The following is a 14,703-nucleotide window of genomic DNA, read 5'->3' as shown; positions in this document are numbered from 1 at the left end:
CATATAAGACACTCTCTTTGTTTGATGAAGTGGACCAAAAGTAGGTAGATTTTTGTATTGTGTATCCACAATGGATCATAAAAGCACAATTAGTGCTCAAATAGCAAAATTGAGCTTATGAAGTCATCAACTTGTTTGGTTATTCATTAAAGATGCCAAGTTACATTCAACCCTTCAATAAAAAGAGTGAATCTACATTATGATCGGATGAGAGAAGGAATAATAGAGCACACCGATGGATGCATTCTTGAAGGTGTTTAGGTTGATGGGATTATAATTACAGAATATTTGTTTAAACACAAGAGTGATTGGAGAATGCTAGCAATAGAAGGAAAAGTGAGCTCAGCATCAATTAAGATAAACATTCACAATTTGTTGCATACAAAAAAAAAGAGGTGTAACAAGAAAGGCTGGCAAAAGCGTATGCAGCTCTTTCAGAAAACTATGGGAATTTTATAAGGAGGATCCAAGCAGGCTAACTTTCTCTCCGAAAGTGGGGCTAACAGTATTCTTAGTTTCTTTCGTCATCCTTGTTAGAGAACCCTTTGATGTCTTCTAACCCAATGTTGTTTGGGAAATTCTCACTATGGTGGCAGTCTTTGAGCAAACTGTAGGTGGCACTTTTAGAAAGGGATTGAATAGGACACTAGGGAGTATTGAAGTAGGAGTTTTAGCTCTCCTTATTGCCCAAATTGCTTTGATTTTTGGAATGGTTTCTCAGCCAATAATAATTGGCTTCAGCATCTTCTTCCTTGGGTCATTCACAACTTTCATAAAATAGTGGCCATCAATGAGAGAGTATGAATATGGGTTCAGAGTGTATTTATTCACATTCTGCCTTATTGTAGTTTCTACCTATAGACTAGGGAATCCTATGAGAACTACTATAGATATTCTTTATTCAATATCCATTGGAGGTGTTGCCTCAATACTAGTTAGTGTCATTATCTTTCCCAGTTGGGCAGGCGAGCAACTCCATCAACAGATGGTGAAGAATTTTGAGTATGTTGTTGATTCACTAGAAGAATGTGTGAAGCTATACTTGGAGGAATATGCTTTGGCTCATGCAAGATCTAAAAATATCCTAGATGACATGGAGTACTATGATGGAGAGCCAGCTTTTAAAAGATACACAATAGCATTGAATTCTTTTGTAAAAGAAGAAACTCTGGCCAAATTAACATGTCATTCCAACTCAAGCACTCACGATGATGACTGTGGTGATAGCAATTATATTAAATTGTTCATGGACATAGGGATTCTCATTTTAATTCATTTTTATATAGTTTAAAAGACTTTCAGAAAAAAACTTTCAAGTAAAATAGAGGTGGGGTGGGGTTCCTTCAGTTTCTCCCATTTCCTATTCCATTAGTTATGGTTAGGCATCAAAAGTTAGAGTTAGTTACGAACCAGCTTTAGACTAGTCCAAACTCTAACTTTTTAAGTAGTTACGAACCCAAAAGGTTAGTTATTCTAGAATACCTATAAATTTATGAACCTCAATGTAATAAGGGACTTTTTTTGGACTTAGAGACAAGGAACACTTATATTTTGATAACAAGGCAATCTTTAGAAAGTGCATACAATTTTTGTTCTTGTAATCAGTCATTTCTTATGTTCTTGGTGCTAAGAAATAAAGAAAGTACACTTTGTGTTCTCTCTTTCTACATATCTAAAACATTGAAATGTTGATTCTTTCTTTGCAATGACATTTTTCACGGTATTTTGCAAATGCTCATGAATTTCCAAATCAGCATTGTGTCAATGATAGCTCTCAAGCATAGTTCTTGATTGTGTTCATTAATAGTTTACATTGATTTTATGGAAACATTGAAGTCATGTGGTGCATTTGCTATCAATGGTTTCCTTTTTATATTCTAAGTCCTAATCATCTTTATTGAAAAATCAAAAAAATTATCTTACGAGGGAGTTGCCCCTCTAAACACAGAGGAAGGCCAGATATCAAGGGCCTATCCAACTATTGGAGAAATCAATTTTCCATACACTCCATTGGGCTAAATCACATATTTTCCAAGTGAAAAATCTGTTCACCAACAAAGCATTAATAGTTACCATTGAATCTCCTTCAATGTGGACTTTGAAAAGCTTTAATTTTTTAGCTAACTCAACACCACACAAATTAGCACATGCACTTTAGTGTAATTGTTTGTACCTAAAGGAAGGGCATTGCTTTGACTGCCAAAAGATCACCCATATGATTAATGATGCCCACAATGATACTTGATTCATCTAGATTTTTTCTCTAAATGAACAATTAAAGTTTATTTTTATAAATCCTTCTTCAAGTGAATTTCATAGATGCTTTTATTTTTTGTTTTCTGGTTAAGTTTCACAAGTTAACATAATTTAAATGACGAGTGAATAGATATTTAATATGATATTGGTTAATTAGTTTGATAAGTTGTTATTTGAGTTTGGAGTTGGTGATTACTGATTCACCCCAAACTTCTAAGAAATCTAGGACCTTGAATATATTAATAACATGTTATATGGTTGAATTCTTATATTTCTTATGTGTCTTTTTTTAAAAAAAAATTAATGGATCATTTTTTTGTATTTAATTTATAATATAGTCACCTAGATTTTTGAAAAACACAAGTTTCATTTTTAGTAGAGAAATAAAATGGATATCGGTTTGAAATAAATTGAGAAGTAAAATTTTATTTTATAAATCAATTCCTTAGCCTAGAAAAATTTTCCGCACATGTGAATAAAAATCTAACTTGTTTTATCAAGAGATTAACATGATTTAAATAATATTTTTTGCTTTTCTTAAAAAAAGTAAAACAAACTAGTATTATTTATTTATAGCTTTAAATGATTTGATTGATGAAAGTATTCTAAAAACAATTATAAAATATTTATTATTATTTATATCAAGAACAAAGATATTATTATTTAAATATGGATGAAAAATTTTAAAAATTGTAATTAAATATTCTCACCTACTTTGAGGAAAAAATAAAAAAATGTATTAGTATATTAAATAATGCATAATATTTTATTAATTTTTTTCTTGGTTTATTTTTTTTTAAATCATTGCTAAAATATTGAAGTTTTCCTTGTCAATGGGCTTGTCAAATATTAGCAAAGTTGTCAAATAGGGAAAAGTTGTAAAAAATATGTGGATTGATGCTTTAAAGGCTAAATCATACCTAGACATCATAAATGGACAATGTTGGACCTACTTGGAAGGTTCCAGGTGATAGGTGTTCAAAAATTACAAAAATGCAAAAGTTGTCAGCAACTTTGAAAAGTTGCTTGACAATATATTTGCAAGAATTGCATATGTCATGGTTTTCAGGTTGATGGTTGCCATAACTGTTTGAAATCTCTTGGTAGGCTTATAAAAACCACAAAATGACTCATTCCAAGGGTTGGAGATTGTAAGAGGAAAGTTTTGTCATTAAACACTACAAATTTTGCCCCAATTTTGACATTTTTACATGTTTTAGTTTTAATGATCACAATAATGGATTGAAGTTGGAGTTTTTGCTTTGGTTTAGTGTAGTTCATTCTTGTATAGTCCTTTTTGTTTCATATTACTAGGTCATAGAAATTCATTTTTTTGGGTTTTGAAAATCTTTTGTGAGAACTTTGTGTGTTGGTTCAGTCTTGACAGTTTTTAGGAAAATGGCTCCTCCATGAGTTCCTACCACGTATTCATCATGACCTTAAGGGAAATGGGAATGGATCCAGTTTACATAGTTTATATAAAGTTTTGGGCCATGAGAAGATGCATAGCTATTTTTCATATGATGCCCTAGGCAAGTCACGGTTACTTGGTTAGGCAATCACAACGTTGCAAGAAGGTTTTGGAGGTTTGAATGTGAGAGATGCTTCCAAAAAAGAGTTGCATAAGGAAGAGGGTTGAGTGATGTTACTATATTCCAAGGTAGAAGGTTTAAAAACAAGTTCTTTTAAGGGAATGAATAGAGCCTAGTCAACGCTATCATTCACATTGTAAAACCCTTGATTATACACGTAGAAATTGCTTTCAAGTGTACAGATGGCTTGAAGACCTGAGACCCACAAAATCCTTTAGGTTTTCCAAAATGGTATTAGAATCCATGAATTTTTTTCTACCTTATTCATATAAATTTGGATTTAAGGTCCAAAAATCCAAGTAGGAGGGTTAATTCTATTAGGCTTGTTTTTGGCAGTTTTGGTGTAGATACAAAGAACTTGTGGGATTTGTGTCTAGAAGCCTAGGAGAAGTCTAACATATCATTTAAGAGCCCCTCATTCCATGTAGTTAAGAAAATTATTAGGAAGAACTAAGAAAGGAAGTTGGCAAGCCAATTTGTAAAGGCATTTGGTGAAGGAAAATGCTAAAGTCATTGGTGTAATTAGGTAGTGAGTAGTTAGAGGATAGGATAGAGATACTCTAGAGATTAGGGAATTAAAAGGAACCCTAATAGGCTAAGAGAAATCCTAAGCAAGTCCTTGAGAAGCTAAGTACTAAGAAAGCTAACTACCTTGCATTAAATCATTGTAGCAAAGAAAAAAAACACTTGGTGGATGGTGGAAATTTAAGCTTGATGGGGCCTCAAAAGGTAACCCAGGTCCTTCAAGTGAAGAATTTATCAAGAGAAATTTAACGAGAGACTTAATTTCTCTAGGAGGTAAGAGATAACAGGATGAAACAAATAATGTGGCTGAAGCAAAAGTAGCCTTCTAACTAGTTGAGCATCCAACAAGTTTGGGGTGACCAAACATCATGTGGAACGTGACACCCTTATTATCACCAATGCAATAATTAAAGATTCACTAGAAGTATAACACCTTCAAAGTTACATCTTAAACATTAGACAAGAAATTTCTACTCTTAAGGATTTCAAAGTGTCACACATAAGAAGATTACAAAATCAAGAAGCAAACTAAATGTCCAACTGGGTTCTAACCTTGAACATGAATGAAGTGGTGATGAAAGAGTTTACAAATTTAGCATCACCTACAAGGGAATGAATAACACTATATAGTCAATTAAATTATGGGTAACAACATGTTACCCACATTCTAAGTTTCAACCTTTCAGACATTATTTAGAGTCTTTTTGTGAAAAATGAAGTTCAAGTTTGAACCTTGAACTTGAACTATTAAAGTTCAAGGTTTGAAAGTCCAATGTCACCCAAGTACTTTGAGAATGTCTCCCTTTTTTTTGGCTTAATGTCATGTGCTTCCCAAGTCTAATCCTTGAACTTGAACTCTTGAACCATTAGTTCAAGGTTCAAAGTTCAAGACTTCATATTTCGGCAGTGTGAGTAAGTCCCAACAGCACTCACGATGTCAAGTGGATCTTGGTGCTTTTCTTGAACTTGAACATTGAACTATTAAATTTCAAGTTCAAAGTTTCATGTTAAAATAAAATTTACATAAGCACCATATCCCAATATTCTAAGATTATCTAATTTGAACCTTGAACCCTTCCCCCTTGTTCAAGAGTTCAAAGTTGATTGATCTTAAAGGCATGCAAATAATGAAAAGTGGTAGTATAGAAATGATAAAATATTTTCTAAAGAGATTGAAAGGACATGCTTTGATGGCTAATTGGTACAAAAGGTGGTGAAAAGATTTGATACATGCAGAGTTAAGCGATGCTCATTAATGATTAAAAAGCCTTATCAAAACAATACTTGTCTCTTTCATCCATGATGTGCTTTCCTATTTAAACTGTTAAAATTTTCCTTTCTTGTTCATCCCATCATCGATTTTTCTAGAGGTGCAAGAAGCATAAAAGTTAATCTTTTTTCGTCAAAAGATTTGTCATGTCTTCCTCCTAGTAAGTCTCATTCTTTTTCCTCATTAGCTACTGTTAATTATGTTTAAAAACAAAGATAACTCTATTGGTCCTTTTCATTCTTTCTTTTTCTTATGATTAAAATTGTAATCTTCCTTCTCTCATGGCTACTTCTTGCCCTAAGTTACCCAATGAAAAGACAACATCCACCTTAACTAGTTTCTTGCTAGAACTAGGAGATACCTTATCAGAAAATTGATGACAAGGTTTTCAAACCCTAAGCCTGGATCTATTGTAGAAAAAGTAGCCAGGAGTGAGTTGTTGCAAGTTGGGGGTTTTCCAAAAGTAGTCTTTTGTCTAGAGTTGGTTTTAGAATGTAGAGATAAGTATGATGCTACCCAAAGATGTATCAGGACACACACAAGGGAAGTATAGGTATATATCAATAGAATAACAGTAACGGGTGCCCTGAGAATCCCTCTAAATAAAGAATGTGAAGCTTGGACCATTAGCCTATCTGACTCCCAATTTGCTACCGACACTAGCCAGTTTAATAATTCCATAGCTAAAAATTGGTTGCTCAAATTCGAGAAGGGATGTTCTCGTCTTCCTCACCCCTTGATGTGAGAACGCATGATTCCTAAGATTAAAGACATAATCACTCTCCTGAATAGAATCAAAGGGAATACGAGTGCCTTCTTCTAGGAAAATTGGATGTATTTATTTGTTTAGTCCATCCTAAGTAAAGGAAAGTATATTAACTGGGCTAAAATTATAGTAGACCAACTACATGAAGAACTTTCACAAGCATCTGGGGTTTCTAGTTTTTACATGGCTTCTATTATGTTCTATATCCTAGCATGTTATAAAGAATGTGAAGGTTTTCCCCACCTAGATTGGATAAATGGCATGGCTATCTATGACTATTTTCCCCTACTATAGAAAGAAAAGAACCCCAGGGACTTCAAAAGGGTACAGGATACCTTCCTTGTGAGACTGGCTTTTGAGCTCCAAGGTAAAGAACATAGGAGATTATTGTAAGAAGTGGCTCAATTTCTAACTATCTATGGTAGCTTTGTCACCCAATTTCCTAAATTCACATATATAATGGTAGTTGGGTATGAAGGTAAACCTCTGACATTACCCAAGTATTGTTTGGACCATTATGTCCTTATTGAAGTTTCTAGTCATGTAGCTAAAGTGGATAAAAATTGTAAAGTTGGAAAAGGTTCTAGTTTTATCTTTCCTATTGAGCTTGGACATTATCAGTGCAAAAGCATTCAATATGCTTTTGGTCTTGAAATTGAATTGAAGACTATGAACTTGGCATTCTATTATGCACGATCAAGGTTTGATATAAAGGCTTTGGCCAATCTTAGCTTGAATTATGCTCATCTTTTGCCCATGTTCTTCAAATAGAAGATTTTTTGGTGGATTGTGACGAAGACTATGAGGTAAGAAAAAGATGGTGGTCCAAATTTACCTTGAAGAAAATTAAAGAATTCAAGCTACAAACGAATGATAAGGAGATAGAAGAAGATGAGAGTGAAGAAATAGTTGATCCCTTCTATGCAACTTGGGTTGAAGCTTTTCCCTTACTTGAAATAGACTAGAATTTTCCAGAGGAGGATGATCTCCAAGATTACATCATCCTTTTCATTGAGAGAACTAAGAACTGGCTAGTAGAGAAAATGAGGTCCAAATCAGGGCATGTTGGGTTGCAACTTCATAAAGTATCTATCAGTTCTAGATCAGAGTTGCCTATTCATTGTACTGATAAAATTATCACATTTTCCTCTACAAGTGCTTTGAACCCTAAACCTAAAGTTGAAACTAAAATTATTTTTCAAAGTTCAATTCTACCTTCAACTTCAGCTAGGTGGACCCATTCCCATACTAAGAAGAAAAGAGCTCAACAAGCTACTTAGGTAAATCCTAGCATAGAACCAATTGAAATTAAAGTCGTATATGAATCTGTTGGAGAAGATTTGATTGAAATTATGGATTAGAAAAACCAACAAGAAATAGATGAAGCTAACACCTTAAATGCATTGGTTGTTGGGACTTCCCCTATTCCTCGTACTCCTCCACTAAAGAGTGGCCCTACTACACCGAATTGGTTCAATTTGTCTATGAGAAAGAAAAGAAGCATAGTTCTCATGAATGTCTCAGTAGAAGACATGGTTGGGAAGTGCCTGGATAAAGCCCTAAAAATCAAGAAGCCCAAGATAGAGACCTTATTAGAGGTAGATGAGTAAACATGACATTGGGTAGTCAATATATATAAACCATTTGCAAATAAGAGCTTGGATGATATTACACCTCAGGATTATATGGTGGAGAAGATGGTTCTTAGGCCGGCTTCTAGGGCTACCAACATTAAAATCCTTGATGTTGGTCATGCTAGAGTCACCATCCGAATCTGGAAAGATTAGAAGGAGAAAAGGGAGCTAAAGCAATCTATCTATTTGTTGTCAAAATACATCCATAATTTGCAGAATATGGAAGCTGAAGTGTAACCCCATGTAATTTCCATGGTTGATGTGGCTTCCTCTATAATGCCCCGCCCGGAGATCCTTGGAAACAAGGATTCAAATCAAGCCAAGATAAAAAAAAATTTACAAGTATGAATGCACAAGACAACATCATACAGGGATCACAAAGATCGCAACAGAAGACTTCAACACAATCCCGGCAACCAACGAATCTTCGAACGCCACTACCCAACTGACACACCCAAACAAAAGCCAACAACCACCACAACAAGATGAGGGCACAAGAAATGACCACTCATCAACAAAAAATCAAGCTGGGGTAAAATGCAGAATCCCAAAATTTAGCTAAGCCTAAAATCCTAAAGCCCTGAAAATTGGCTAAGTCTAGATTTCTAAAGCCTTGAAATTTCGTAGAATCCATAACTTATCTCTGAGAGGTCTGAAACCTATCTCAAAAAATTTGTCGCATATATTAAAAGATATCTTAAGTATAAGAAATTATACGTGAACTTATACTTAAATGATATATTTTAAACCCCAAGAGACTAAAACAGAAACACGAAAACTCGATTTCAAGAGAAACCGACAGAATACAAAATGCAACAGCATAGGGTCGAAGAACGCCCAAAAGGGTAACCAAAACCACTCTCAAAAAGATCAGATCATGAAGAAAAGTGCCCGCTGATGGCACGCGCAGGTTTTTCACAAAAACCGTGCGACACTTTTTACTAAGGGAGGGCGACACTTCTTCCTTACTGCGTGCGACACTTCTCAAGAAGGTGTGCGATACTGGAAAAGTATCACGCGATATTTCTCATAAAGTCGTGCGACACTCTTCCAGTTTCATACAACACTTCTCCAGTAATGCGTGTGACACTTTATAGTATCGTACGACATTCTTTCTATGGGCATGTGATACTTTATCAGTGTCGCACAATGCTGAACAAATGTCGCCCATAGAAAGTAAAAACACTTCCAGAACTCAAAAATGGGGAAAAACTGACAAAAGAACCTCCACACTAGGGAGTACCGGATCCACAAAGGCTCGAGGAATGAACACTCGAGTGCAAGAACAACACAGAAAGAAGAACATCAAACCATCTAAACTATAGCAGCAAAGAACACACTGAATTAAACATCGCAGAGAACAAAAGCATCATCGCAATGTATAGAAATACATCTCAGGAACAAAACAACCAAACTAAGTACACGGTTCCTCCCAACCGTCAATAGCATCATAAGACCATCGTGGGTTCTAGCCATCCCTCGCGCGTAACATCCCAAGCCACCGACCAGATCGTCAGTACTGTCGTAATAGGGATGTCACTACTAAAAACATGCAGCAATAACAGCATAAGAAAATCTAACATGCTAGTGATAACACATAAGATAATCCTACAGTAGATAACATCACCTATCACATGCTAAACAGTAGTAAGCAACATATATACTACTAAAGCAAATCACATCATCTAATCATATGCTAAACATCATAATAAGGGAATGCGTCAAATAAAATAACATCATCTAAACATGATGTACAAGCATCCCAATGAAAGCATAAATCACAAGAAAGCATACTCCAGAACCTGAAGTACCCAGTGAAAACATCTAGCAACGGTCGCCCTAGGATAAAGATCATCTCTGTACACCGATCCCTAGCAGTGGTGAAGGTAGCTACACCTCCCAACCACGTGGCACCCGTAGGTCCACACCCGCTGTGCTGATGGAGATAATGATCCAACCACAAACACACATAAAGCACAACATCCAAGGCTAACACTGGTATGCACCCAAAAATGGTCGCCTAGACTACGGGGCCCCATTATTCAATTTATCAATTTATCAAATTTTCTAAATCAATGGTTTGTAATATTTTATTAAATCAATTCAAATCAATTTCTTTGATCAAATTCAATTTATTTCATTTCGAAGATTGATCATTTTATTCCAAGTCTTATTTAATTAAAAGAAAATCTTCTCTTTTAATTAAATAAAATAAAATCCCCATTTAATTAAAAGAAAACCTCTCTTTTAATTAAATAGTTCATCCACATTTAATTAATTAAGAGAAAAACCTCTCTTTTAATTTAATTAAATATCTTCTATTTAATTAAAAAGAACTTGCTCCCTTTTAATTAAATAAAAATCCCACTTAAATATCTCTTTTGATGAAAAAAGGAAATAAAATAAATTCTTTTTATTTAATTTCTCTACACTTAAAAAAAGTGATCTAAGTGAGATTTATCTTTCCACTTTCTCCTCAACCACTCCTCTTTTCTAATTGGTGGAATCTTGTCTCACATGGATCACCACTTTCTTCTCAACCACTCCTCTTTTCTCATTAGTGGAATTTTGTCTCACATGGATCAAGCTCTATTATCCCATATTAGTTGTGAGAAGCCTCTCACCTCCATAATTTCCTTTATAAGGGAGAGCCCTCTCCTCATGTTAGACACCCATGATTATGCTATCGTTATGCTGCAGGTTTGAAGACCAATTTTTGAAGGAGTTTGAATACAAAAGCTTTGTGTGTAGAACTTCTATTTTTTTGTCTTTTTCTCTCTTGCACCCATCATGGGCTTTTAGCTTAGATCTTGCATTTATAGATTAGATTTTGCTTTCATAGATTAGATCTTGCTTTCATGCATATTTGAAGATCATGGAGACTAGTATTCTTGCTTTTCCTCTTTGAATCTCTCATCTCATGGTGTACTTGCATGGGCACAAAAATAGGTCAAACTGAGGGCCTCCATTGCAAACCCTTGCACTCTATGAGTAGAGAGCTATGAATCGATTTGTGAGGGCTCATTCTTGAATTTTCTTACATGTAATGATTCATAGAAGTGTGACAACATTTTAGCACACAACACTCACACCAGACAGTATGATGGTTGAACCAAGAACCTAAGACAATGCAAGGAGTAAGGGTCCTGGTCAGACACTCAATAGGCTACTATGTAGGGGTTGGCATCATGGAGAGTCGCTTGGCATCAAAAAGCCCAAGCTCGGATCGTGTGTCCTCAAACTTAAACGGGTGCTCACACATTGTGTCCTCGAACTTAATCGGGTGCTCACACATTTTACTTATCTTAAGTTTTATTAACAATCACACATTATATTTAGTTATCACTTGCTTAAAACTTCTTATCCTCCGTCAACCTCTGGCGCCATCAACGCCGAGCTGCGAGATAGAAGCCCCCTCTAGATGCTACCCTACCCTACCCATGCTCATCCTATGACAAGTGCCCGTAGGCATGCATACTCCCATCCCAACCCCAATGATCATAACTTTTGGCAAATCCATGAAAGATAAAGCCTCGCAAGTCACCCAACAAATGTACGCGCACATACTCGTGTGTGGCGCACCACCATCACGAAGATCATAACACAAGGACATGAATGAGAACACAATGCAAAAAAAACACCCAACTAAAAGCAACACGGGAAGGATGGATTCTACATGAATCCCAAACCCAATAAAATCATACATCATGAAATCACTCAATCGACCTCAATCCGAGAGTATGGATTCTACATGAATCCCAATGATGCAACAAGACCAAACATCATGAACTCACTCAACCGGCCTCAATTCAAGAGTATGGATTCTACACGAATCCTAGCGTTCACGAACAAAAAGCAAAGGTCTAAAAGAAACAATAAGTATAAAATCACTCAACCGAACACAACGTCAGGAGTACGGATGCAACACGCATCCCCATGCAACATAAAAGTGCAATAGTGGTCTGACTAATATCCAAATGGATCATCCAAGTCCACGACCCACAATGTGCCAAGAAAACCTGAGAAAACAGGGTGACACGCAAAACGAGGTAAAAATCTCAAATTTTGGAAAATTTTCAAAATTAAAACCCATTTGACCTTTGGGTTCAAAAACCCCAAAAATCCAAAAATAAATGGAATCAGACACTGTATGCAAAAATGGCTAACATAACGGCGTAAAATCCCAAACCCTCATCCCAAAAAACAAGAAAATGTTCATACCCGCCCAACCGGGTAGAACTAACATACAGAAATGGAGGAGAACACTAGTTCTCAGCCTCCAAACAAACTGCTACCAAAAACAGAAGCAGAAACGGAGCAGAAACAATAAAACGGGAAAGCCCTACCTCACAGCCAAAAGGGCAAAACGAGAATCTGAACCATAAAATAAATATCTCGCAAAAGTAGCTGAAAATCACGGCAATCCAAAGTTTCTCCGAGCTAGATCCAACGAGCCCGACCTCGTGATGATCCCATGCCCGTAGCTCCCACAATGAACAAAACAGTAAATCCTCATGAAGAGGATTTTGGGTTTTACTCTCTAACTTTTCAATTCAAAAGTGAGAAGTGAGGAATTGAATTCCTCTTTGGATACTTATTCACTTTTCGGGTGAATAATCGATTAGCGCATTTAACAAGCCAATCTAGTTAAACCCCGAATCGACCCAAACGAAAATAGGCTATTCCTATAAATAGGAATTCATCTATGGCAAAGCTGCCAGAAATATAAAATAAATCAATTAAAAAGCCCGAAAACCCCAAAAACACATAAACCTCCTTAATAACTTTTCGCGACAATGCGAACCTCTAAATGCACAGACACACTTACTGGTCTAATCACATAATGCAAATGAGTTCGGATTTAATAATCACCGAAAGGTTTAAATTAAACATTTTAATAAAGGATACGTCGACCATACAAGGACAACATTGGTAAAATATGAAAGGCTGAATCACTAACTCCATGTGCCACTGCCAAGGATATAATCCTACACACTAAACAACACGATCAAGTGCAATTGCATATGATAACATAACCGAAGCAATAAATGCATTAAATCACCTAATTTAACCATTTATTTAATTATATTAAAATAATCTATTTACGTCACTCATGTTCACATAAAGCATAACAATGCAAGAATGAAGTAAATAACCATAGCATTAAATCCATCACATAACAAAATCAGAGGTATGTCCAAATACTAGATAACCAAATATCATCATAAAACACACTGTCATCTCAAAATGGCATCATTATGCAATATGATTAACTGAACAACATAGTAGTCTAAAATCTTATGATACGAGAATCAAGATGTAACATCTGACCCTCAGGTCCTCTCAAATGTAAACATAACATGAGTAACAAATATCTCTCTAATCAGAAATATAACAAGGTAAATGCCCGCAACACATAAACAAATAATCTCACATGAACAATCCATTCAATTACTTACACATTTAATAATGATTGTTTACTCTACATTAAAAAGGCATTTAAAACACATAAGCAAACATAGTCATAAACATGACTAACCGCTGCTACAGGAACCTAGTCCAGTGTAGCATGGTAATGGTACATAGTGCAATCTCTGCACATATCTTAGGGTAATCATGGAACAACCTCATGATACGACATCGATCCTGGTAACCACTAGCACAAACCTCAATGAACCAAAAATCACATCATAATCTAAAAGATCAGTCAAAAGCATAATCAAAGCAACTGATAAAGAAACATAAATCCAAACACCTCAATGGTGTAGACCACTCAGGGTCACAATCATGATCCCATCACAACAAAAGATCAACAAGGTTGCATCCATTAGGATGACTTACAAAAGTCAAATGGGAGAGGCACTACATCCTCTGCTAATCAATAATTCATTGATCAAGTGAAAAGAGATAGATCGATTTCTCATATATTCAATGAGTGGATCAAATCATTCGTCTCCTATGAAGTCAATTACATTGCTCGCCTCATCGAGACAAGGATGAAAGCTAACTAGATGATGGTTGATTTAGAATCAAAGTTGAATGCTTAGGAAATGGAGAAGGTGAAATGGGATAAAGTGATCATCTGTATAATTGAAGTCTAAGAATATGGAACAAATAAGTTCCTAGTAGGAAAACCAAGCTCCAACTTAAATGTTGATTTCCTATATGTATCCAGGACTAATCTGGAATGGAGAAATATGGTGATAGAGTAGTGCCTGGATGAGTTCTCAAAACTAGTTAAAGAAATAGAATATCTGGAAGAGATTATTGACAATGATATAAAATGCATTGATGTGGAAATCATGGGGAACAAAGACCAACTGAATAAAGACTTAAAAGATATATATGTTGCCTACCAAGATAAACTAGGGGCCATGAAAGAAACCAAAGAGATCTTTGTTGTGAATTTTATTATCATGGCTCGGGTAGATTCCATGAATATCATCTGCAAAGATCACCTGATGGTTCAATACAAGAAATTTGAGCACACTCGTAGAGTGATTACAATTTGACAATTAAGAACAATGTAGTTGGGAATCCCACACAAAAAAAAGAGATCATGGAGTTTGAAGTCTCCTATATGGAGTAAAAGGAAATAGGTGGGAACACGTCTGTAGATCAAGAACAACAAACTACTTCAATCAACATAGCTGATAGTTA

At 35.4% G+C, this 14,703-nt stretch overlaps 1 pseudogene; it reads left to right on the top strand.

The window, feature by feature from the left end:
- The first annotated feature begins 315 nt into the window (after positions 1 to 315).
- Positions 316 to 14,703, top strand: part of LOC149543043 (uncharacterized) — a 63,572-nt pseudogene continuing 49,184 nt past the window's right edge.

This window comes from Cupressus sempervirens, chromosome 8 (assembly GCF_028749045.1).
Source record: "Cupressus sempervirens isolate cs-2001-9-10 chromosome 8, ASM2874904v1, whole genome shotgun sequence".
NCBI lineage: Eukaryota > Viridiplantae > Streptophyta > Pinopsida > Cupressales > Cupressaceae > Cupressus > Cupressus sempervirens.
Note: the sequence above shows the minus strand (reverse complement) of the source record. Positions and strands in the feature narration are given on the sequence as shown.